The sequence below is a fragment of the Sus scrofa genome, chromosome 6 (genome assembly GCF_054392235.1).
Source record: "Sus scrofa isolate SSC_HxYL_T2T_F1_AM1 chromosome 6, Sscrofa_HxYL_maternal_Yorkshire_Landrace_v2.0, whole genome shotgun sequence".
NCBI lineage: Eukaryota > Metazoa > Chordata > Mammalia > Artiodactyla > Suidae > Sus > Sus scrofa.
In genome coordinates this window covers 86,738,012-86,762,066 of record NC_139388.1, presented here as the reverse complement: position 1 = coordinate 86,762,066, position 24,055 = coordinate 86,738,012, and the positions used below count along the sequence as shown (strand labels likewise).

Below are 24,055 nucleotides of genomic sequence, written 5' to 3'. Positions count from 1 at the left end.
CGTGAATTGACCCTTCCTTCGACCCGTAGTGGGGGCGGCTTTCTGCCCCCCCCCCGGGGGGGGGGGCTCCATGGAGAGCTTGTGGAGAAAGGCTGTTACCTCAGGGTGACGCTTGTGAGGCCGCTCTTGCGCAGAGGAGAAGCCTGCGGCCTCCGCTTTCGTTAGAAAAGTTGTGATTGTGTTGCTTTTACGAGTTTCCAGTTATCGAGGTCGGCCCTGAAGTAGTCGAGCTCTGTACTATGAATGAAATCTGCGTTTTGGTCCCGCACCCTCGACTTCCGCTACAACTCCTTAGCTTTGGGGAGAAGCTGGAAATGTCCGTTAGATGAGTTTCGGAACCGGCAGGAAGCTGATGAGAGCCGGGGCCCCCGGGCAGAGTCTGACGGAAAGGAAGCCGGCCTTCAGGCTTCGGGACTTTCGGAGCTCACGTGTGCCTCACCGGCCCAGCTCTGGCTGCGAGGGCCTGCAACCGGATGCCTTCTGCCTCCTTTCCTTTATGCACTCTCTTTTTCTCTGAAAGGGAACATGTGACCCTTCTCTAGCCATCTTTTGTAACGTAACCACACACACACACACCCCCCAACACACACTTGCCTCCCTTTCCTGATTTTTGTTCACACTTAATGTATTCACTCTCTTGGCTTCAAATACCAATTCTGCCAACAACTTCATAGGTTTCCAGCTCAAGGCCTCTCCTCTGAGCTTCGAACGTGTATTGGCAACGTCCTGTTCAATGTTTCCGCTTGGACAGACGTCACGAACGTAACATAAGTAGGAACTGGGCTCCTCGTTTCTCCTGTTCTGCCTGGAACTCCCTCCCTCCACCCTCCACCAGGCCAAAAACCCGACCTGTCCCTCCCAAAGTCTTCCCTACCTCAGTTGATGGCAGTATCTTTCCTTTTGTTTAAGATACAAGCCTTGGTTGTTAATCTCGATTCCTCTTGGAGTTCCCATTGTGGCTCATTGGTAACAAATCCCTACTAGTATCCATGATGACACGGATTCGGTCCCTGTCCTTGCACAGGAGGGTAAGGATCTCCTGTTGCTGTGGTTGTGGCATAGGCCTGCGGCTGTAGCTCCCATTCGAACCCTAGCCTGAGAACTTCCGTATGCCAAAGGTGTGGCCCTAAAAAAGAAAAAAAAAAAGCTGGACTCCTCTTCCTCCCACATCTCACTGCCAAACCATCAAGAAACCCACTCTGCTATCGTCTAGGTTCAAAGCACCATCATCTTTGGCCTGAACTTCTGCCCTAGCCTCCTATCTGGTTTCCCTGCTTCTACCCTTGCGGATCAGCATCTGTTCTAAATGCACCAGAGTGAGCCCGTTGGAAAACCTTAGGCAAGTCACTCAAGCTCAAAACCTCCCAATACCTCCTCCTTTTCTCCAGCAAAGGTGGAATCCCAGGAAATGGAAATGCCCCCACATCTTTTTTTTTTTTTTTTTGCCTTTTTTTCTAGGGCCACTCCCTTGGCATATGGAGGTTCCCAGGCTAGGGGTCTAATCGGAGCTGTAGCCACCCGCCTACGCCACAGTCACAGCAATTCGGGATCCAAGCCACGTCTGCGACCTACACCACAGCTTACACAATGCCGGATCCTTAACCCACTGAGCAAGGCCAGGGATCGAACCCACAGCCTCATGATTCCTAGTTGGATTCGTTAACCACTGAGCCACGATGGGAACTAACACACACACACACACACACACCCCGTCTTCTTGAATCTCATTTCCTAGTACCCTAACACTGCGCAGTGCTTGAACTTCTGGTTGTATCTTCTGCCAGAATGCTCTCTCCCCACATATCTACTTGCAAATTTCAAGCTTTACTCAAGTATCACCTTCTCAATGAGGCTACCCTGGAAATTGATCACTTAACTCTCTTTACACCCTTGATGCCTCTTAACCTACTGTTTTCCCCACCCTCAGCATTTATCACCTTCTAATATTTACCTATTTTTAATATGTTTATTGTCTGTTTCCCACACTAGAATGTAAGCTCCTTAAAGTCAGGATGTCTGTCTGTTTTGTATATTGATATGGCCCTAGCACCTAAAACAGTGTCTGTCCTATAGGGTAGGCTCGTTAAAGTGGGTTTGTTTGTTTGCTTTTGTCTTTTTTTTTTTTTTTTTTTTTTTGTCTTTTTAGGGCCACACCTTTAGCACATGAAAGTTCCCAGACTAGGGGTCGAATCAGAACTGTAGCTGCCAGCCTACACCACAGCCACAGCAGCACAGGAGCTGAGCCCCATCTGCAACCTACACCACAGCTCATGGCAACGCTGAATCCCTAACCCACTGAGCGAGGCCAGGGATTGAACCTGTGTCCTCATGGATACTAGTCAGATTTGTTTCTGCTGAGCCACAATAGGAACACCTCAATAAAATTTGTTGCATAAACAAAAGCACTGTCAGAGGGTCAAAGACTGGCTTCCACAGAAAGAGCAAGTTAACCAGATGGGACTATGAAATCACAATGTCCACATCTTAATATTCTCTATGATACTGACCTCCCTTCACTGAATCTGCTCTTTTGCTGCCAATCTTGTAATTGGTGGTTTTCCTTGTGATTCTGTCATTGACCCTTTTGTTTTCCTCAATAAAGGAAAACAAAATACATCGGCTTTTATTCATCAGTCACCTTTATCTCAGCCATGAGATTATTTTAGTCTGTATTTTGTTTGGTAAATTTCTGTTTCATTTCGAGATTGATGTAGGTCAGGAATCCCTTGGCATTAAAGGAAAATAAAAGCTTAGTTGAATTCATCATTATTATGAATACATCATGCTGTCAAACTATAGGAAGATTTCTAGTTGTTTTTGAATATATCGAATGTATAAGACATAGAAGTAGTGACCTGGGCTTTTCTGAAACACACTTTTCTAGTCTAGTAACAAGAGTCACTAGATGGCGATCTACCCTCTCAAGACAACGCCTCTTTGATTGGCCAGGACTTGTTACTAGAAATAAGTAATTACAAAGACATACGATTTTTTTTTTCTTTTATGTTACTGAGCCCTTACACCAAGCTCAGCATGGTGTTCTTAGATATAGTAAAAGATGCAACAGAAGTTTAAGACAGTCCTCAGAGAGTTTATAATACAGATGGAAGGGTATGAGCAACAGGCATAAAAGAAAACTGTAACTCTCCTTTGCTTCCTAGCCCACAGAAAGTCTACCCACAGAAGTTATATTCAGGAATGTGGCCACACATTTTTATTTTCTATTTATTTATTTTTTAGGGCCGCACCCACAGCATATGGATGTTCCCAGGGTAGGGATTGAATCAGAGCTACAGCTGCCAGCCTACACCACAGCCACAGCAATGATGGATCTGAGCCGTGTCTGTGACCTACACCGCAGCTCACAACAACACTGGATCCTTAACCCACTGAGCAAGGCCAGGGATTGAACCCACAACCTCATGTTCCTAGTTGGATTTGTCTCTGCTGCACCACAAGGGGAACTCCGGTCTGCACATTTTTATTTTTTAGTCTTTTTTTTTTTTTTTTTTTTTTTTTTTGCCATTTCTTGGGCCGCTCCTGGGCGTATGAAATTCCCAGGCTAGGGTCGAATCGGAGCTGTAGCCGCCAGCCTATGCCACAGCCACAGCAACGCAGGATCCGAGCCGCATCTGTGACCTACACCACAGCTCACGGCAACGGTGGATCCTTAACCCACTGAGCAAGGCCAGGGATCGAACCCCGCAACCTCACATTTCCTAGTCGGATTCATTAACCACTGAGCGATGACGGGACCTCCCCGCACATTTTTAAAAGAAGGGTTTGAAGGAGTTCCTGTCATGGCTCAGTGGTAACAAACCTGACTAGGATCCATGAGGACATGGGTTCGATCCCTGGCTTCACCCAGTGCGTTACAGGTCTGGAATTGTCGTGAGCTGGTGGCTTGGACGCAGCTCAAATCCAGCATTGCTGTGGCTGTGGCGTAGGCCAGCAGCTAACAGCTCTGATTTGACCCCTATCCTGAGAACTTCCATATGCCTTGGGTGTGGCCCTAAAAAGACTAAATAAATAAATGAAGGGCTTGAAGAGCAACAGAAACATCCATCAGGTTGGGAATGAAGAACCATAATTGGAGAATTTCCTTTTCCCGCCTATGTTCTCTTGTGTTCCGATGACAGTCTCTTTGTTTTCTGTAGGGCCTTAGACTCACAACATTTACCATTTTGTGGGGCATACTATGGCAGGCTTTATGTTAATGATTTCGACACCTTAGATATTCAGTCTTCACAATAATACCTGGTAGGCTGTCATGAGATGAATTGTGTCCTCCCAAAATGTTGAAGTCCTAACCCTGTGTGCCTCGTAATATGACTGCATTTTGGAGATAGGGTCTTTAAAGATATAATTAAGTTAAAGTGAGGTCATTAATTGGGCTTTGATCAAGATGATTGGTGTCCTTAGAAGCGGAAATTAGAACCCAGAGACACATAGAGAAGACCATGTTAGTTTCACCTGTGCCCATTTACAAGCCAAGGGGAGAAGTTTTGGAAGAAAACAACCCTGCCAACATCTTGATCTCAGATTTCTAGCCTCCAAAATGTATGAAAATAAATTTAAGTCACCCTTCTGTGTTACTTTGGTAGAGCAGACCTCACAAGCTAATACACAGGTATTATCCTCATGCTAGAGATGAGTAAAGTGAGACCCAGTGTTATGAGAGCTGCCCAGCAGCCCTGCACCGCAGTGTCTCAGCTCTAGCGACAGCCCTGTGGCTGTCGTATAGCAGCCCTAGCAGCTCTTTTACCCGGCAAGAAACCAAGCGAGCATTCGGAGAGTTGGAGAACCTGGGTTTATTACACCGGTGGGTTCAGAGGAGATCGCTCTCCGGAGTCTGAGCCCCAAAGAAGGGTTTCACAAGGCTTTTATGGCCTAGCTCTTCCGGGTCCATGCTTGGAGGACCAGCGTGGGGACAGGCAAGCAGTAGATGCAGAAGCAAGTTTACAGAAGCAGATGTGTAGGGGAGGGGTGGTTAGGGGCCGTTGGCCAGACTTTCATTAGTAATCATGGCCGCAGCCTCTCCCTCCTTTCTATGTTTTTATAGGGATATTTTTCTCCTACAACAGGAAGGAGAAGTTAGTTGCCTAAAATCACACAGCCAGCATACAGCAAAACTCAGGTTTAGGGTTCCATGGACCTGCTGAGGGTGGAGACCACAACATTCCAAAGGGCTTGACATTCGTATACATGTTAAGCAAATGGCTGGAGGAGGGAAAGTAGACAGACCTTATCCAACCAGTCATTAAGCAAACAGGCCTCCTCAATCTGGTGTTTGAGTGCCTTCCAGGCTCACCCAGGTGAGAGGAAGGGAAAGCCAGAGAGGCCTGGCTCAATTTTCTTCACCTTCAGGCCAAAGACCCTTCTGACAGTCATGGCCACAAGCAGTCAGTGATTCAAATCATTCTTGACTTTTTTTGTTTGTTTGTTTTTGGGGATGTTCCCAGGCTAGGGGTCCAATCAGAGCTGTAGTTGCTGGCCTACACCACAGCCACAGCAACACCAGATCTGTGTCTTGTCTACTACCTACCCCATGGCTCACGGCAACATTGGATCCTTAATCCATTGAGTGAGGCCGGGGATCAAACCCACATCCTCATGGATACTAGTCAGGTTTGTTACCACTGAGCCAAGATGAGAACTCCTGCAGTTGGATTCTTAACCCACTGCCACAGCGTGAACATGTGGTCTTGTGGAATACTTGAGGAGTTATGGTCCAATGATGAAGACCTTGGACCTGGGCACTGGATTAAGACACTTAGGCCAGGTGTAAAGTGTGTGAATTATGACTTGACCCCTTGTTTACATCCCAAGGAGGATCACTACAACTTAACATATATGTTAGGGAACCAGTGACTGAAACTGCCCACCGTGGCCAGGCACGGTAATAGCCACTTGCATGAGCTGTCTTACAAGAGGAGGCCCTGATAAGGAACTTGGGCCACCCTGAAGACTAACTGGGAGGATGTGGGAGGGGCCGATAGGAGGGAAGAGACAACCAACCTCCCAGGATCCTTGGCGCTGGAACCCATCTTAGCTGAGAGGTGTGCTTACCACCAAGAGGGACCCTGGGCCAGACCAAGTATGGACCGAGCAAGATGACTGGCCAGAGACAACCCAGAAACTAACCCCATTCCCATAAAACCTGAGGCTGTGAGCCACATGGCAGAGCACTTCTCCTGGCTTCCCCTACCCTGCTGCTCTCCACCTGGGTGCCTCTTCCCAGTAAATCTCAGTAAGTTTTGCTTTGTCAGCATGTGTTTCCTGCAACACATTGGGGCTGTCTAACTTATATGTCAAACCTGCAAACAGATGAGTAGGGGTAGTAGAGACAGCATGTGCATTCACAGGGAGACACCTGTTCCCACAGTAGGCGTGCCTATCATTCTTCCAGTGTCCTAAGGCCCAGGCAGCAGCTGGAAAGAGAGTGAGGAGCTTCCACACCTGCAAGCAACTCATGGACTATCAAAGGCACCCGTTTAAAGACGAAGATGGTATGGCCTTGGGAACTCCCTGATGGCCTAAAAGTTAAGGACACTTGGTATTGTCACTGCTGAAGGCTGGGTTACTGCTGCGGCTTAGATTCTATCCCTGGCCCAGAAACTTCCACATGACCCAGACACAGCCAAAAAAAACCAAAAAACAAACAAACAAAAAAAACAAAAAACGATGCTATGGCCTTGGCAGCTACATGTAAGAGAATGAAACTAAAACATTCTCTAACACCACATAGATGAGTAAACTCAGAATGGATTAAAGACCTACATGTAAGACTGGATGCTATTAAACTCCTAGAGGAAAACATAGGCAAAATCTCTTCAACATAAATCACAGAGATATTTTTTTTGGATCCGTCTCTTAAAGTAATGGAAATAAAATAAGGCGTTTCCTCGTGGAGCAGCCAGTTAAGGATGTGTCATTGTCACTGCTGTGGCTCTTAGTGGCAGCCGTGGAATTTGATCCCTGGCCCAGGAACGTCCACATGCCCAAGTTCAGCCAAAAAATAAATACATTTTTAAAAAATAAATAAAACTAGGAGTTCCCGTCTGGGTGCAGTGGTTAACGAATCTGACTAGGAACCATGAGGTTGCGGGTTCGATCCCTGGCCTTGCTCAGTGGGTTAAGGATCCAGTGTTGCCGTGAGCTGTGGTGTGGGTTGCAGACGTGGCTCGGATCCCAAGTTGCTGTGGCTCTGGCGTAGGTCGGCGGCTACAGCTCCGATTCGACCCCTAGCCTGGGAACCTCCATATGCCACGGAAGCAGCCCAAGAAGCGGCAAAAAGACAAATAAATAAATAAAACTAAAAATAAACAAATGAGAAACAAAAGCTTTTCACAGTAAAAAACAAACAAACCCATAAACAAAATGAAAAGACAGCTTATATCCATGAGATACCAACATCGAATGCGATCACCTCCATGTGGAATCTAAAAAAAGGACACGATGAACTTCTTTGCAGAGCAGATAGTGACTCACAGGCTTTGAAAAACATGGTTTCCAAATAAGACAGGTTGAGGGGTGGGGGATGGGCTGGGGGTTTGTGATGAAAATGCTATAAAATCGGGTTGTAATGATCATTGTACAGCTATAAATGTGATAAAATTCATTGTGCAATTAAAAAAAAGAAAAGATAACTTAAGAACTGGAAGAATATTTTTGCAAATGATGCAACTAACAAGGGATTAATTCCAAAATACACAAACAGCTTAGACAGCTTAACATCAAAAAACAATTAACCCAATGAGGAGTTCCCATTGTGGCTCAGTGGTTAACAAATCCGACCAGGAACCATGAGGTTGTGGGTTTGATCCCTGGCCTCGCTCAGTGGGTTAAGGATCCAGTGTTGCCGTGAGCTGTGGTCTAGCTTGTAGATGTGGCTTGGATTTGGTGTGGCCGTGGCTGTGGTGTAAGCCGGTGGCTGTAGCTCCAATTGGACCCCTAGCCTGGGAACCTCCATATGCCCTGGGGCGGTCCTAGAAAATACAAAAACAAAAACAGGTAACCTAATGAAAAAAAATGGACAGAAGACCTAAATAGACATTTATGCAAAGAAGACAGGAGTTCCCACTGTGGCACAATGGGATCGGCGGTGTCTTGGCAATGCTGGGATGCAAGTTCGATTCCCCCACCCTCCACAGTGGGTTAAGGATCTGGTGCTGCCAAAGCTGTGGCTTAGGTCGAGGCTATGGCTCGGATCTGATTCCTGGCCTGGGAACTCCATATGCCGCACCATATTACTGAATGTAAATCCAGTTCATTATTTCTGAGGACTGCATAGAGTGTCATCAAATGCCACATTTTCCTCATCCGTCTTCTTAATGGTGGACACATGGTTTGCCTCAAGCCCCAAATGTATACACAGCATGAAATAAATTTTCTGAAATATATACCTTATGAATCAGTGAGAGGTCTTTTTGGTATTTGGGGGTGGAGAGTGGAGGGAGAAGGATGGCAAATATACCCAGGACTAGAACTGGTGAGTCGTAGGACAAACATAGATATACTTAATTCAACTAAGTACAGCCAAAAGACTTGCCAGGGAGAAAGCACACATAATTTATACCCTCCTCCATCAACAACTTGGGGAAAATCCTGTTTCCACCATATCCCTACAGGCCTTTTGAATACCCTTGAGTTTCTATTTCTTGCAATTATTATGGATATTAAAATATTATCTAATTGTTGTTTTCATTTGGATTTTTCTGATTACCAGGTAAGAAGGTAAGTGCTTATAGCGTTTCCGTTCTGACATTTGTAACACTTTGGTTTTTTTTTTTTTAGAGCAGAGAGAGGGAGGGAATGGGGAGAAATCACTATTTAGAAGCTAAGGAAATGTATTAAGTCATATATTCTTTTTTATATGTAATTATTTTTATTATTTACTTATTTATTTTGCTTTTTTAGGGCTGCACCTACGGCATATGGAAGTTCCCGGACTAGGGGGTCAAATCGGAGCTACAGCTGCCAGCCTACACCACAGCCACAGCAATGCCAGATCCTTAACCCACTGAACAAGCCAGGGATCGAACCCGCAACCTTATGGTTCCTAGTCGGATTCGTTTCCCCTGCACCACAATGGGAACTCTATTAAGTCATATATTCTTCTTTACTCCCCATATCTCATTGCTTTCTCCTGGATTCAATTCTCTTCTTGCTTTATGCTTACTTTAGAAGGGATTTCAAAGAAGGTTTTTATGTGGCAACATTCTTCAGGACTTGAATAAATATTTATTTTCCTCAAGTACTTAAATGACAGTATAGCTGGAGATAAAATTTTAGTTTCAAAATTCTTTTCCTTCAGTACTTCAAAAATGTTACTCCACCATCTCTGCATCCCAGCTATTAAGATCTTTTGTCAATAATCTAATCATATTGTCAGGAATTTTTCTTCTCTCCCACATTGTGTTATATTTGTAAAATACCAAGTAAAATATGTAATATCTTTGGAGTTCCCTGGTGGCACAGCGTGTCAAGGATCCAGCATTGTCACCGGGGTGGCTCAGGGCACTGATATGGCGGGAGTTCAATCCTTGGACGGGGAACTTCTGCCTGCCACCAATGTGGCCAAAAAGAAAAAAAAGTGTAACATTTTGGAAAAACAACTCTGGAAGTTCCTGCTGTGGCTTAGAGGGTTATGGATCTGGCATTGCTTTAGCTGTGGTAAGGTCGAAGTTCCTGCTGGAATTCGATCCCCAGCCCCGGAACATCCATATGCCAGGGGCGGGTTAGGGGCAGGGGGTAGCTGAAAAAATAAATTAAAAATTTAAAAGAAAATGGCTCTGAACATCTGAACACACCCCAACTCAGCTCAAGAGTGGGAGCATTACAAGCACTGTTTAATAATTTGTGCACTTTCCCTGTCTTTTTTTTTTTTGGTTTTCAGGGTCACACCTGAGGCAAATGGAAGTTCCCAGGCTAGGGGTCTAATCACCGCTATAGCTGCCGGCCTAGGCCACAAGCACAGCAACACCAGATCCCAGCTGCACCTCCGACCTACACCACAGCTCACAACAACCCTGAGCCATGACAGGAACTCCTCTTTCCCTGTCTTATCCTCAATCCTGCCCCCCCTTCCCAAGAAACAACTTTCTGGAATATTCCTCACTTTAAAAATGATTGTTGCCAGTCCCCAGAATGTTTGCACGCCTGCTCTGTCATCTCTTTCTCAGCCTAGCCCAGCCTCACCGTGGTGGATGCCTTCGCGGGCACCTGGAAGCTAGTGGACAGCAAGAATTTCCATGACTACATGAAATCAATTGGTGTGGGTTTCGCCACCAGGCAGGTGGCCAACATGACCAAGCCTACCACAATCATCGAAGTGAATGGGGACACAGTCACCATAAAAACACAAAGCACCTTCAAGAGCACAGAGATCAGCTTCAAGCTGGGAGTGGCGTTTGATGAGACAACAGCAGATGACAGGAAGGTCAAGTCCATAGTGACACCGGATGGAAGCAAACTTGTCCACGTGCAGAAGTGGAATGGACAAGAGACAACGCTTGTTCGGGAACTAGTTGATGGGAAACTTATCCTGACACTCACCCACGGCAGTGAAGTGTGCATTCGCACTTATGAGAAAGAGGCATGACCTGCCCATCCCTTCATCAACTACTCCTGCCGATTGGCTACTCCTGGACTCAGCACCAGATTGCCTCATTTTTTCCTCTGGCATTTTGTAAAAACCCACTTTGGAGATATTCTCCTGGGGTCAGATTGCACCAGCCTGCGTTTAGTTCCGGTTCTTTTTGTGTATGTTTGTTTTTTTTAACTTCATCCAAAGGGTGCTCCGAGGTCAATAAAATAGCCAAGGCCACCCAGTGAAAAAAAAAAGATTGTTGGGGAGTTCCCCATTGTGGCGCAGTGGAAACAAATCTGACTAGGAACCATGAGGTTGCAGGTTCAATCCCTGGCCTTGCTCAGTGGGTTAAGGATCCAGCATTGCTGTGAGCTGTGGTGTATGTCACAGATGTGGCTCAGATCTGGTGTGGCTATGGCTGTGGTGTAGGCTGGTGGCTGTAGCTCCGATTGGACCCCTAGCATGGGAATCTCCCTGTGCCCCAGTGTGGCCCTAAAAAAAAAAAAAAATGTTGGAGGTGCCATTGTGGTTCAGCCAGTTAAGAATGCAGCATAGTGTCCATGAGGATTTAGGTTCCATCCCTGGCCTCACTCAGTAGCTTAAGGATCCAGCATTGCCACAAGCTGCAGTGTAGTTCACAGACGTTGCTCAGATCCAACGTTGCTGTGACTGTAGTGTAGGCTGACAGGTGCAGCTCCAATTTGACCCCTAGCCTGGAAACTTCCCTGTGCCACACAGGAGCCCCCCCACCCCCAAAAAAAAGAAAGAAAGGGAAAACCAATTGTCCAAAGTGGCAATAAAACAATACTTTTGGGGGTTATCTTTTCTGGTAAATTTTTTTTTTCATCTCTTGGACAAAAATCATTTGCACTGCCTTCATTTTTCTATAAGTTAATATCTACACTTACAGAATTTTTTTTTTTTTTGCCTTTTCTAGGGCCACACCCGAGGCATATGGAGGTTCCCAGGCTGAGGGTCTAATCAGAGTTGTAGCCCCCGGCCTATGCCAGAGCCACAACAATGAGGTATCTGAGCCTCACCTGTGACCTACACCACAGCTCACAGCAATGCCGGATCCTTAACCCACTGACGGAGGCCAGGGATCGAATCTGCAACCTCATGGTTCCTAGTTGGATTCGTTAACCACTGAGCCACGACGGGAATTCCATCTACCCTTACAGAATTTTAAAATGTTTTAACCAAGAGTATGTAGTAAAGGAAATAAAGGTACATTCCTTGAAGAATTGAATAATCACTGAGACAGTCTGCTAGACAATGCCCTGAAATATTGAAAGGAAATGTAATAATTCCTTTTAGCCTATTTCCAAATTTTGAATATTTTTTCTTAATAAGAGTTAAGAGCTAAGGCTTCTTCTCCTTTTCCTCTTCCTTCTCCTTCTCTCTTCCCCCACCCACTCTCTCTCTTTCTGTGACATCTAAAGCTTTGTATATACCAAGGACTATGCCAAACATTTCACAAATATAAACTTATTTAATGATAAGCAAAAGATAAAATTGTCCCAAACTTGGTCTAGGACAAAATCCTTTTATGGGATCTAATTCTCAGCTTCCCTCTAGGAAAAACAAAAGTAGCATATCTGAGAAAATGCTTAAGTAGGAGTTCCTGTGTGGTACAGCAGGTTAAAGATTTGACATTGTCATTACAATGGCTCAGGTCACTGCTGCAGTATGCCTAGCCTGGGAACTTCCACATGTCCTGAGTGTGGCTATATATATAGATATATATATACAGCCACACTATATATATATGTATATACATATATACATATTATGTTACTATATATTTAATATATGTATTAAAATAAGAAAGAAAAATGCTTTAGCAATTTTCTAATGCTAATCAGGTTAAGACTTATTCTGCTACTCACCTACCCAATTGACTTTTATCTGAGAATCTGAAAGTCTTCTATCGAGAGTCTAGAAATCCCTTTTAATTTTTTACTTTTTATCTGATCCAACCATGATTAATTATTTATCCATTTTCTTTTTTCCATAATAGAACAGTTTTCTTATATATATATATTTTTCTTTTTACAGCCGTACCTATGGCATATGGAAATTCCCAGGCTAGGGGTAGAATCGAAGTTGCAGCTGAGGCCTACACTGCAGCCACAACAATACTGGATCTGAGCCTCACCTTCGACCTACTCCACAGCTTGCAGCAATGCCAGATCCATAAACCATTGAGTGAGGCCAGGGATTGAACCTGTACCCTCACAGAGGCTATGTCAGGTTCTTAACCCACTGAGCTATAGTGCGAAATCCTAGAGCAAATTTTTTATTTTTTTTGGTCTTTTTTGCCTTTTCTAGGGCTGCACCCATAGCATCTGGAGGTTCCCAGGTTAGGGGTCTAATTGGAGCTGTAGCTCCTGACCTATGCCACTGCCACAGCCACAGCAACGCCAGACCCAAGCCGCCTCTTCGACCTACACCACAGCTCATGGCAACACCAGATCCTTAACCCACAGAGAGAGGCCAGGGATCGAACCCACAACCTCATGGTTCCTAGTTGGATTCGTTAATCACTGAGCCAGGACAGGAACTCCCTAGAGCAAATTTTTTAATTGATTAAACACCCAAAGGAGTTCCCGTCGTGGCGCAGTGGTTAACGAATCCGACTAGGAACCATGAGGTTGCGGGTTCGGTCCCTGCCCTTGCCTGGGAACCTCCATATGCCGCGGGAGCGGCCCGAGAAATAGCAACAACAACAACAACAAAAGACAAAAAGACAAAAAACAACAACAACAACAAAAAAAAAACACCCAGGGATCAAACCTGTGCCACAGCAGTGACCCAGGTGGCTGGAATGACAATGCCGGATCCTTAACCTGCTGTGCCACGAGAGAACTCCATGGCAAGCTTGAACTGTTAATCTCTTCCCCATCATCTAAAAAATTATTGCTCTTGATGAAACCACTGAGGGCTGAGGAGTAAAGAGATACTGTCTTGGGCGTTCCTAGAAAGACCATAAATAGCTTAGACCTGAGATGCCCTTTCTTGGAGAGCTGGCTCTAATGCCCAAACTTTTATAAGACCGACCCAGAGAAACAAGGTCTGTAACCAAGCAGGGGCCTGTGGGGCTCCTGGGCACATGAGCCTTCCTGTGTCCCCCATTTCTTGTTTTTAGGGAATAAGCTTCAGCCTCCACGACCTTCCCTGAGTTCCAAATGGCAGTTGCTAATCCGGAAAGGGAGGGGAGGCATAGACCAAGGAGGAGCCATCAAGAGACAATAGTGCAGCCTTAGGGCAGGATCCTGCTTCCTCAAGGAACATACATCACAATATCTTTGAATCTTTCTGCAGAACTAAAATGCCCAACAAATGGAAGAACTACTTATGAAGCATTTTTCATTCCAGGAAGAAGGAAGAGGACCACCAGAACGAGTCCTGGGGCCACTAAACACCAGCTTTGAAAGATGATGCAGGATTTCCTGTTGTGGCTCAGTGGAACCCTGGCCTCGCTCAGTGGGTTACGGATCTGTCTTGCCATGAGATGTGGTATGGGTCGCAGACTTGTCTCTGAACCCGTGTTGCCCTGACCGTGATGCAGGCTGGCAGGTGTAGCTCTGACTCTAACCTGGGAACTTCCTTATGCTTTGGGTGTGGCCCTAAAAAGCAGGGGTGGGGTAGGAGAACAATGTAAGCTTGCCTCTACCCTGATCCTTATCTGTGGCCCTATTTTCCACTCCCCAAACTAGAAAACCACCTCCTAATCTCTTCCAAGGGGGACACAGTCTTTAAGGCATTAGCCTGCTGTGGCCCCTTTTGCCTGGCAAAGCGATAAAGCTATCTTTTTCTCCTTCACCCAGAATTTGTCTCCACGTCTTTATTCGGCAAGGTTGGATAGAGGCTGAGCTTCGGCCAGGGGACCTGAAGCATAGCAGATAAGCCCTCCTTATCAGGAATGCCCAGAGGCAGCTTGGTCTTGTGGTGAGTTGAATGGGGGACCACTTTATTTATTCTGTCCCTCATGCCTTGCGTTTCCCACAGGTGGCAATGATCCTTTTCAGGGAGCAGCAGCAGATTGCCTAAAACTTTTGAGGGGTTGTGACTGTGGGTAAGAATTAACCTATGTCTTTTCTATCAAGGGAAGCCTTGGTTATTCCATTTTGCTCCTGCTTTGCCTGAGACACCCTCCTCCACCCTTCCCCTTTTCCCTCTCCTCCCAGTAAGAGTTTGTTTCAGATCAGCCAACCGAGAAGAATGTGTGCCCTGACCTGACCAATGGGAAGGGGACAGATGTACTGCTTGTGTTAGGGATTAAATAATGGGTTATTCCTTCTTCTCGTGCACTTGCTCACTTGCCTGCTCATCACTGACAGGGAGCACTTGCGCCCTTCTGCAGAAATAAAGAGCCTTGGGTTTTTTTTTTTTTTTTTGCCTTTTCTAGGGCCGCTCCCACAGCATATGGACGTTCCCAGGCTAGGGCTCTCATCGGAGCTGTAGATGCCGGCCTACACCACAGCCTCAGCAATGCGAGGTCTGAGCCACGTCTTTGACCTACACCACAGCTCAAGGCAACACCGGATCCTCAATCCACTGAGCGAGGCCAGGAATTGAACCTGCAACTTCATGGTTCCTAGTAGGATTCGTTAACCACTGCTCCATGACGGGAACGCCTAAAGAGCCTTGCTGAGATCTCCCTGTGTTCGTGTGTCTTACTTTCTGACACTGACATCCGAGCTGGGGGTCACTTGCCCCCAATATGTGTAAGCAGACAGGGCAGGATATTCCCAGAGAAAAAGAACTGGGCATGGCTTTCTGGACCTAAGAGAAGCTACTTTGGGCTGAAGGCATTTTGTGATCTAAGCCTGGCCACAGTGCTCACTCTTGAATAGATCTCAGTAATTAATGATCTTAAGGGAACAAAAGAATGCAGAAGCATCATCTGTTATCTGGCAAGAGAAGTAACAACAGCAAAGATAACAAATCAGTTGTAAAGACCCCCGTTCTCTTTCAATGGCAAAGGTTAGCCAGAAGCACGCCACCACCAGATCTACTGGAATCTAAGGGAGGATGACGTTAATCTTTTTTGACACTCACCCAACCTCCGACTTCAACCAGCTAAAGCTTGGACTCAACCAGCCAAGCCCTTTCATGAATATGCAGGTACCCACAGCTTAAAACTTCCCCAGTTTTGCTGTTTGGGGAGTCACTGCTTTGGGAAAGATCTCTGATGTTCTCCATGTAATAAATACTTCCTTCTCCTCTTCTTTGGCTTAGTTGTGTCCTTTGACTCAGTACTCACCAAGAGGTTTGTTTTTGTTTTTGTTTGCTTTTTTTTCAGGGCTGCACCTACAGCATATGGAAATTCACAGGCTAGGGGTTGAATCAGAGCTATGGTTGCTGGCCTACACCACAGCCACACAACGCCAGATCCGAGTTGTGTCTGCAACCCACACCACATCTCACAGTAACGCTGGATCCTTAACCCACAGAGCTGGGCCAGGGATCGAACCCACAACCTCATGGTTTATAGTTGGATTTGTTTCTGCTGCCCCACAACAGGAACTCCCAGTGTTACGGCAGCTGCCCAGCAGCCCTGCGCCGCAGTGTCTCAGCTCTAGCAACAGCCCTGTGGCTGTCGTGTACCAGCCCCAGCAGCTCTTTTACCCAGCAAGAAACCAAGCGAGCACTCAGAGAGTTGGAGAACCTGGGTTTATTACACCGGTGGGTTCAGAGGACATCACTCTCCGGAGTCTGAGCCCCAAAGAAGGGTTTCACAAGGCTTTTATGGCCTAGCTCTTCCGGGTCCGTGCTTGGCTGGTCGGACCGGAGTGAGGTCAGGGAAGGCAGTAGATGCAGAAGCAAGTTTACAGAAGCAGAGGTGTGTGTGGGGGGGGCGGTGGTTGTGGCCATTGACTGGACTTTGCTTTGTCATCATGGCCAGGGTTTCTCTTTTCCAGCTTTTTATCAGGACATTTTCTCCTACACCAGTACTCACCAAGAGGCAAACCCAGTTTTGGGGTAAGAGCTGAAGAAGGGAATTTAGTGGTAATCTATAATGTGAGGGTGCCATTATCTGGGATCAGAGAATCCCCATCTTCCCTGAGGTTTGACAGAGAGGGCTTTGATGGCTCAGCTCGGCAGGGTCTCCAGAGCTACCTGGAGAAATTATGTTTACTCCGAGAGAAAAGAAAGTGGGGGTGGGGGGGCGGCGGTTGGAGTATATGTAGAAGGGGCCTCTGGAAGATGTAATAAATATCAATCTTTCTTTGTAGGGTTCTACAAAGATTTGACAGGGGAAAATGAGTCACCTGAAACTGCATGACTCAGACTGGGGCTTGAACACACTTGCTGGGACTCTATTTATATTTATTTTTGTCCTTTTAGGGCCGCACCCGAGGCATATAGAGGTTCCTAGGCTAGGGGTTGAATCAGAGCTGTAGCTACTGGCCTACGACACAGCCACAGCAACGCCAGATCCGAGCCATGTCTGCGACCTACACCACAGGTCACAGCAATGCCGGATTCTTAACCCACTGAGCAAGGCCGAAACCTCATGGTTCCTAGTCAGATTCGTTTCCGCTGAGCCACAACGGGAACTCCAACCCTTGCTGGGACTCTAACCCAGCCCAAACCCAGACTGGAAATGGAACCCACTGTTTTCACACACCTGGTCTTAGGACTTATTAAATTTCATGGTCTTCTTCTTAGTACAGAAGAAATTTGGGGTGGTGGAGGGACACAGTGATAGGTAAGAGTAGGTATACCGAAAGAGTTCCTGTCATGGCTTAGGGGTCAATGAATCCAATTAGGATCCATGGGGACACAGGTTCGATCCCCAACCTCCCTCAGTGGGTTAAGGATCCAGGGTTGCCATGAGCTGTGGTGTAGGTTGCAGATGCAAGGCTCAGATCTGGCGTTGCTGTGGCTGTGGTGTAGGCCTGCAGCTACAACTCTGATTCAACCACTAGTCTGGGAACCTCCATATGCCTGGGGTGCAGCCCTAAAAAAAAAAGACAAAAAAAAAAAGTGCATATACTGAGAAAGATGAGTTGTGGGCCACCTCAGAAGTTGAGAGCAGGAGTTCCCATTGTGGCTCTTGGGTTAAGAACCCAACATAGGGTCCGTGAGGATGCAGGTTCCATCCCTGGCCTTGCTCAGTGGATTAAGGATCTGGCGTGGCCACAGGCTGTGGTGTAGGTCACAGATGCGGCTCGGATCCCACGTTGCTGTGGTGTAGGTTGGCAGCTGCAGTTCTGATCCAGCCCCTAGCCTGGGAACTTCCATATGCTGTGGGTGTGACCCTAAAACAAAGACTAGGTGGGAGCAGCCTGGAAGACACACATTCCATAGACACAACAAGGTCCTTGGTGGATCTCAAAAGGCAAGAGAGTGGCTCTGGAGAATCACTCCAGAGACAGGGTGTGGGTCATTTCAAAAGCCAAGAGGCCTGGAAACATGGGGTGGTGAGTTTTCAGGATAATTTCATAGACTAATGAGTAGGAGGATTATTCCAACTATTTAGGAAAAGAGGTAGGGATTTCCAGGATTGGCCCACCACAAACTTTTTGGCCTTTCGTGGTTGGCCTCGGAAATATCATGGTGCCTCTGGCCTTGTCATTTAGCCTATGCCAATGTTTTACACTGGGCATGTAATGAGACTCAAGGTCTACTGGAAGTCCTACTTTATGCCATCCTTTTTTTTTTATGATGTTTTTGTCTTTTTAGAGCCACACTCATGGCATATGGAGGTTGCCTGGCACGGGGTCAAATCTGAGCAGTAGCCGCTGGCCTACGCCACAGACACAGCAACCTTGGATCCTTAACCTTAACCCACTGAGGGAGGCCAGGGACTGAACCCGCATCCTCATGGATGCTAGTTGGGTTCATTAACCACTGAGCCACAACAGGAACTCCCAAGCAGTATTTTTTTAGTACTTACTATGTGTCAGGCACCACTCTTGACCTTGGGAACATAGCAGCAAACAAAGCAAAATTCTTGTTTTTATGGAAGTTAGATGCGACTAGAAGAAGATAGATGATGAGGAAAAACAAATGAGGAGCACAGGATGGAGATGGTGGATCGGGGAGATATTCTATTTTATGTCAGGTGACCATGGAAGTCCTCTCTGATAGGGGGACCTGGGAGGAGAGGACTGCTTTAGGAGGAGGAGCAAGACTGGATGTGTGGGGACACATCTGGGCAGAGAGAACAGTACGTGCAAAGGTCCTCAGGTAGGAGTATGTTTGGCTTCAAAAATATGAAGGTGGCCAGCGAGTGGCTGGTGTAGAGCGAGAGAGGGAGTTATAGGAAGTGAGAGATGTGATGGGCGACCTCACACAGGGTCTTGCAGGCTCTGGTAAGCACTTCGGGTTTTGCTTGGAACAAAATGACAATCCGTTAGAGGCTTTTTAGCAGAGGAATGAAATGATCTGGCTTATTTTTACAGGATCATCATGGTTATTTTGCAGAAGTGCTAACCATAAAAGAAATAGAAATTTGACTCCATTAAATTAAAAACATGTATTCCTCAAGAGATACCACCAAAAGGAGTTCCCGTCGTGGTGCAGGGGTTAATGAATCCGACTAGGTACCATGAGGTTGTGGGTTTGATCCCTGGCCTTGCTCAGTGGGTTAAGGATCCGGTGTTGCCGTGAGCTGTGGTGTAGGTCGCAGATGCAGCTCCGATCTGGCGTTGCTGTGGCTGTGGTGTAGGCCGGTGGCTACAGCTCTGATTGGACCCCTAGCCTGGGAACCTCCACATGCCGAGGATGAGGCCCTCAAAAGACAAAAGACGGAAAAAAAAAAAAAAAAGAGACAGAGAGAGTTACCACCAAGAGTAAAAAGACAAGTTGCAAACTGAGCCAAGAGAGAGATTTTTTTTTTTTTTTTTTTTTGCTTCTTAGGGCTGCACCCATGGCATATGGAAGTTCCCAGGCTAGGGGTCCAGTCAGAGCTACAGTTGCTGGCCTACCCCACAGCCATAGCAACTCAGGATCTGAGCTGTGTCTGCGCCCTAACACTGCAGTTCACGGCAATGCTGGATCCTTACCCACGGAGTGAGGCCAGGGATCAGACCCCCATTCTCATGGATCCTAGTCAGGTTTGCTACCGCTGAGCCATGATGGGAATTCCAAGAGAGAGAATTTTAAAATAGCAATTTAATAATAGGTGGGTATGGAGTTCCCTTTGTGGCTCAGAAGAAACGATCTGACTAGGAACCATGAGGTTGCAGATTAGATCCCTGGTCTCGATCAGTGGTTAAGGATCCAGCATTGCCAAGAGCTGTAGTGTAGGTTGCAGACAAGGCTCAGATCCTGAGTTGCTGTGGCTGTGGGGTAGGCCGGCAGCTGTACCTCCGATTTGACCCCTAGCCTGGGAAATTCCATATGCCATGGGTGCGGTCCTAAAAATAAAAATAAAAATAAATAAATAAATAAATAAATTAAAAAAAAGAAAATCTAAGGAAAATCTAAGAAATCTTTATTTCTGGTCACCACCCTTCCTCTCCATTCAAACAGTGATAGGAAAATAGAAACGCAAATCAGGATGTGAGATAAGCAGCTAATCCCCCTCCTCCCTAGTCACTCCCGCTCCCTAATCAGACACATGACTGAAATTTAATTGATGTTTATCCTCAGCTCCTCCTGCTTCCCCCTTGTCCAGTGCCCCAGTCTTCCTTGAACCCTCCACCATCAGGTGGGAAAAGGGAGGCGGACCTTGGAGAAGCATGTGTGGGGCAGCTTGATCCTCTGAGGACAGATAGAGTCGGGGACACAGGATGGGCTGCCATCCCCTCTCTCTCCCAGCCTCCGTCACGGCCCCAGGTCACCCTCCAAACCCAGCTGCATGGCCAGCCGCGCCCAAGAGCACCGTCCCTCTAGTCTCCCAGTTTCACCTTGATAGCCCCTTGTAGGACTGCCACTCCTTGAAGGCCCTTGTGCCAAAGCGATCACTTCCCTGGGAAACAACACCTTCCCTTGCAATGGTCCCTGCCCAGAGCCCCCAGCCCCCGCAGACCCCCTGAGGAGTTAAAGGTTTGAAGTTTGGGGCAGGGACTCAAGGTGGAGCGTCGGCACCATCATGACCACTCACCCTAGCACCTCCAGAAGCGACTGCAATGGCCATGCCTCCCTCACTGCCGCAGGTAGCAGGGACATGGGACATCTTTGCTCTGTGAGCAGCAGGACCCACCCCACCTGCACTTTACTGCCCACAGCGCCCCCTTGAGATAGGAGGCCACAGGTTGCACCCCACAGCGCCCCTATTGCCAGACTGGAGCTGCGAGGGAGAGTCCTCAACTTCGTGAGTCACTTCATGCAGCAGGATGGTCACTGTGTTCAGGATCTCCAGCCCCTGAAACCCCTAAAAAGAAAGCGTCATGGCCAGACCATCCGTGAAGCTGCTGCCAATCAACAGCCAGACTCCAATAGATGCAGGTCTGAACTTGACTCTTCCGAGTTCTGAGGTTTCCCTGGCCCGTCTTTGAGCCCTGGGCTCTGTCTTCTCGCCTTCTGAGGCCCTGCCCCCTCCCTTGCTTTGCAGGAGGTTCTTGTCTTTCACGACAGTGACTTCCGTGTGGATCAAGAGTCTGTGCCTATCCTCCCACCAAGTGTCCCAAGGAGAGGTGACCGTTTCCCCGAGGACCCCATCACCTCGCAAACAGAAGGTGGTGAGAAGGAGGTTCCAGGTGCAGAGGGACTAGGGGCAGGAAGACATCTCCCAGGAGCCCACCCAAAACAAAACTGAGTACTGTCTGGAGTGGAGAGGGATGCCAGGGGGCCTGGGCTCCCGGCGAATATGGAAGAGGAAGAAAAATGGAGCTGCAGAGATCAGCACTGTGGCCCTTGTGCATAGGCTGTGTCATGGTCGTGTCCATGTCCTCTGAGGGCGAGGCTGTCATGGGAGTGGCCATAGGACAAATCCTCCTGTGAACATCCATGGCTGTGACTATGGGTGTGCCCATGCCAGATGCTCTCCTGAGTTTGGCCATGGGTATGGGCATGACTGTCCTTGGTGGAAACCCACTTCTGAGTGCCTATGGCTGTCCCCATGGAAATCCTCCTGCAGATCTGGCCACCAGCAGCCCCAAGGCCACCCAGGTCAACAGTCCGACAACTACCAGTTGGGGGTCCCAGGTCTTTGGCCACTGACCTGATCAGAGGGACCGAGACAGAAATTTCACTTGGCCCTCAACCTTCTACTTCCCTGGGGTCTGTTTTACTCTACTCAAGCCCTCAGTCCACTCCTATGGTCACTCCTCCATTCCATTCTGTCCCCACCGCATCGTTCCCAAGACTGTTCCCCAGGCAGCACTTTTGAAGAATTTTGCTATCAGGGGAAGCAGAGAGGTGGCCTAAAGAGGACTGTATGGCCAGCGGAAAGTTTTTGCTTGTTTGTTTTTCACTTTATTTCTTTCTTTCCTGGCTGCATCTGCAGCCTGTCAAAGTTCCCAGGCCAGGGATTGAACCTGTGCCATAGCCAAGACCTGAGCTGCTACAATAACAACACTGGATGCTTAACCTGCCACAGGAGAACTCCTCCTTGTTTGTTTTTAATGAAGCAAATTAAATAAAGGGAATGTCTGTGGTGGAAAAGTAAACTGGGGGATTCAAGTTGCCACGGAAAACATAAACTAAGAAGGGGCTCTATATGGTCAAAGATGACAATGCCATGAATTGGAGGGGATGGTGGAGCTATCTCTGCTGGGGACTGCTGGGGGGCGGGGGGAGCAAGTACACAAAACAAACAACACCCCCTTTTCCCCTCTGCTGGTCATTATGCAGAGCAAACTGCCCAGTTCACAGATTCTTCCCTTAAAGGTTGTGAATGCTCAGACACTAATTTTTTTTTTTTAATCTCTTTTACCCCAAAAGCCTCCTATGGCAAGAACTGGAGGCCAGAAAGAATGAATAAATTAGTGGCTGGATATGGGATCTCAGATTGAACCGAGGCTGCCGGGGTGCAGGCTCTGGATCTGAACCACTGGACCACTAGGAAACTCCCAGCACTGCGGCATTCTTTAAAAGCTTCAGGAGACTGAGGTAAAATTCACTCGAGAGACTGAGTTTGAGCCAGGAAGGGCCCCTCTCAACTAATATATGGTCTGTCATCAGACAGAGGCTTTCATGTCAATAGAGACCTGAAGGTCATTCTTATTTTTACCTGCTTCTCCCAAATGTGGGCAGGCAGAGCCCTGCAGGCTTGGACAGTAGATTCATCTGACGCTGAACCACAGTAGTTTGCTTCTTTGCCAGGAAATTTTCTGTGCAGGGAACGGGTGTCCTGGGACAAAGGGCTACAGAGCTGACACAATGCCCCGCTGTGTGCTCCCATCCAGTGGGCCCAAGACGATTCCTGGAGACATTTTTGTTGGGTTACTGCACACCCACAAATAGCTACTTTAAAAAAGGAAAAGAACAAAACTTCCCAATTAGAGGGCTGTTCAGAAAAGGCATTTAAAAATGAACAGATCCTCAGATGCTCCTGTTACTTCTTGCGATAGACTGGAAATTGTTCTCCCAGCCTCCAGTCCCTCCCACACCCATCCATTCTGCACACTGCAGCAGGATTCATCTCCTTAAAGCACAGATCTGATCTTGCCACTTCCATGCTCCAGCACCTTCCATGGCTCCCTATTGCCTTTCAAACAGCGAAATACTGAAGATCCTTTACCCTGGAGCCCCTCTCTCTTTTCCTCACCCTTCTCCTGCTGCTTCCTTGGCCATCTGCCCTGCTGCAGCTTCTCCCTCCAGCTTTACTCTCCTCTTCTCATCCCTTCCTCTCCTCCCACTCTCTCCTACTCAGTCTTTCTCTCTTAAAATAGATGCTGTTTCTTCCATGGAGCCTTCTCTGAGCACCAACCTCTGGGCAGAGCTGGGAGCCCAAGCAAGAGGCTTCCCCAACACCCTGAACTTCCTCCTATCACAAGAAAATGTGTGGGATATCTGTGAGAGAAATCTCCCATGTGGGAGTTCCCGTCATGGCGCAGTGGAAACAAATCCAACTAGGAACCATGAGGTTGAGGGTTCGATCCTTGGCCTCGCTCAGTGGGTTGAGGATCCAGTGTTGCTGTGAGCTGTGGTGTAGGTCGCAGACGTAGCTTGGGTCTGGTGTGGCTGTGACTCTGGCATAGGTCAGCAGCTGTAGCTCTGATTAGACCCCTAGCCTGGGAACCTCCATATGCCACGGTGCGGCCCTAAAAAGCAAAACAAAAAACAAAACCAAACTCCCATGTGAAGGTAACCCCCCTACATCAGGAGGATAAAAAGCACCCTTATCAGCAGAGTTAGGGAATTCAAGGCTAAGAGAGCTGTAGGAACAAAACATTGTTACTTCCTCATGAGTCTGCTACCCTAAGTGCAAGCCCCTTTGTTTTGCTAAATCTTCACAAATGACTGTCTGAAAATGATATTGCATAAAAAACTTGCTTTGGTCACTTCAGGGGGTCCCATTTTTATGAGACCTTGGTGCATATGAATTAATTTTTTTCTCCT

The 24,055-nt window shown here is 47.3% G+C and overlaps 1 pseudogene; it reads left to right on the top strand.

The window, feature by feature from the left end:
• The first annotated feature begins 243 nt into the window (after positions 1-243).
• LOC100522323 (fatty acid-binding protein, heart pseudogene) lies at positions 244-10,603 on the top strand (annotated as a pseudogene).
• Positions 10,604-24,055: the final 13,452 nt, after the last annotated feature.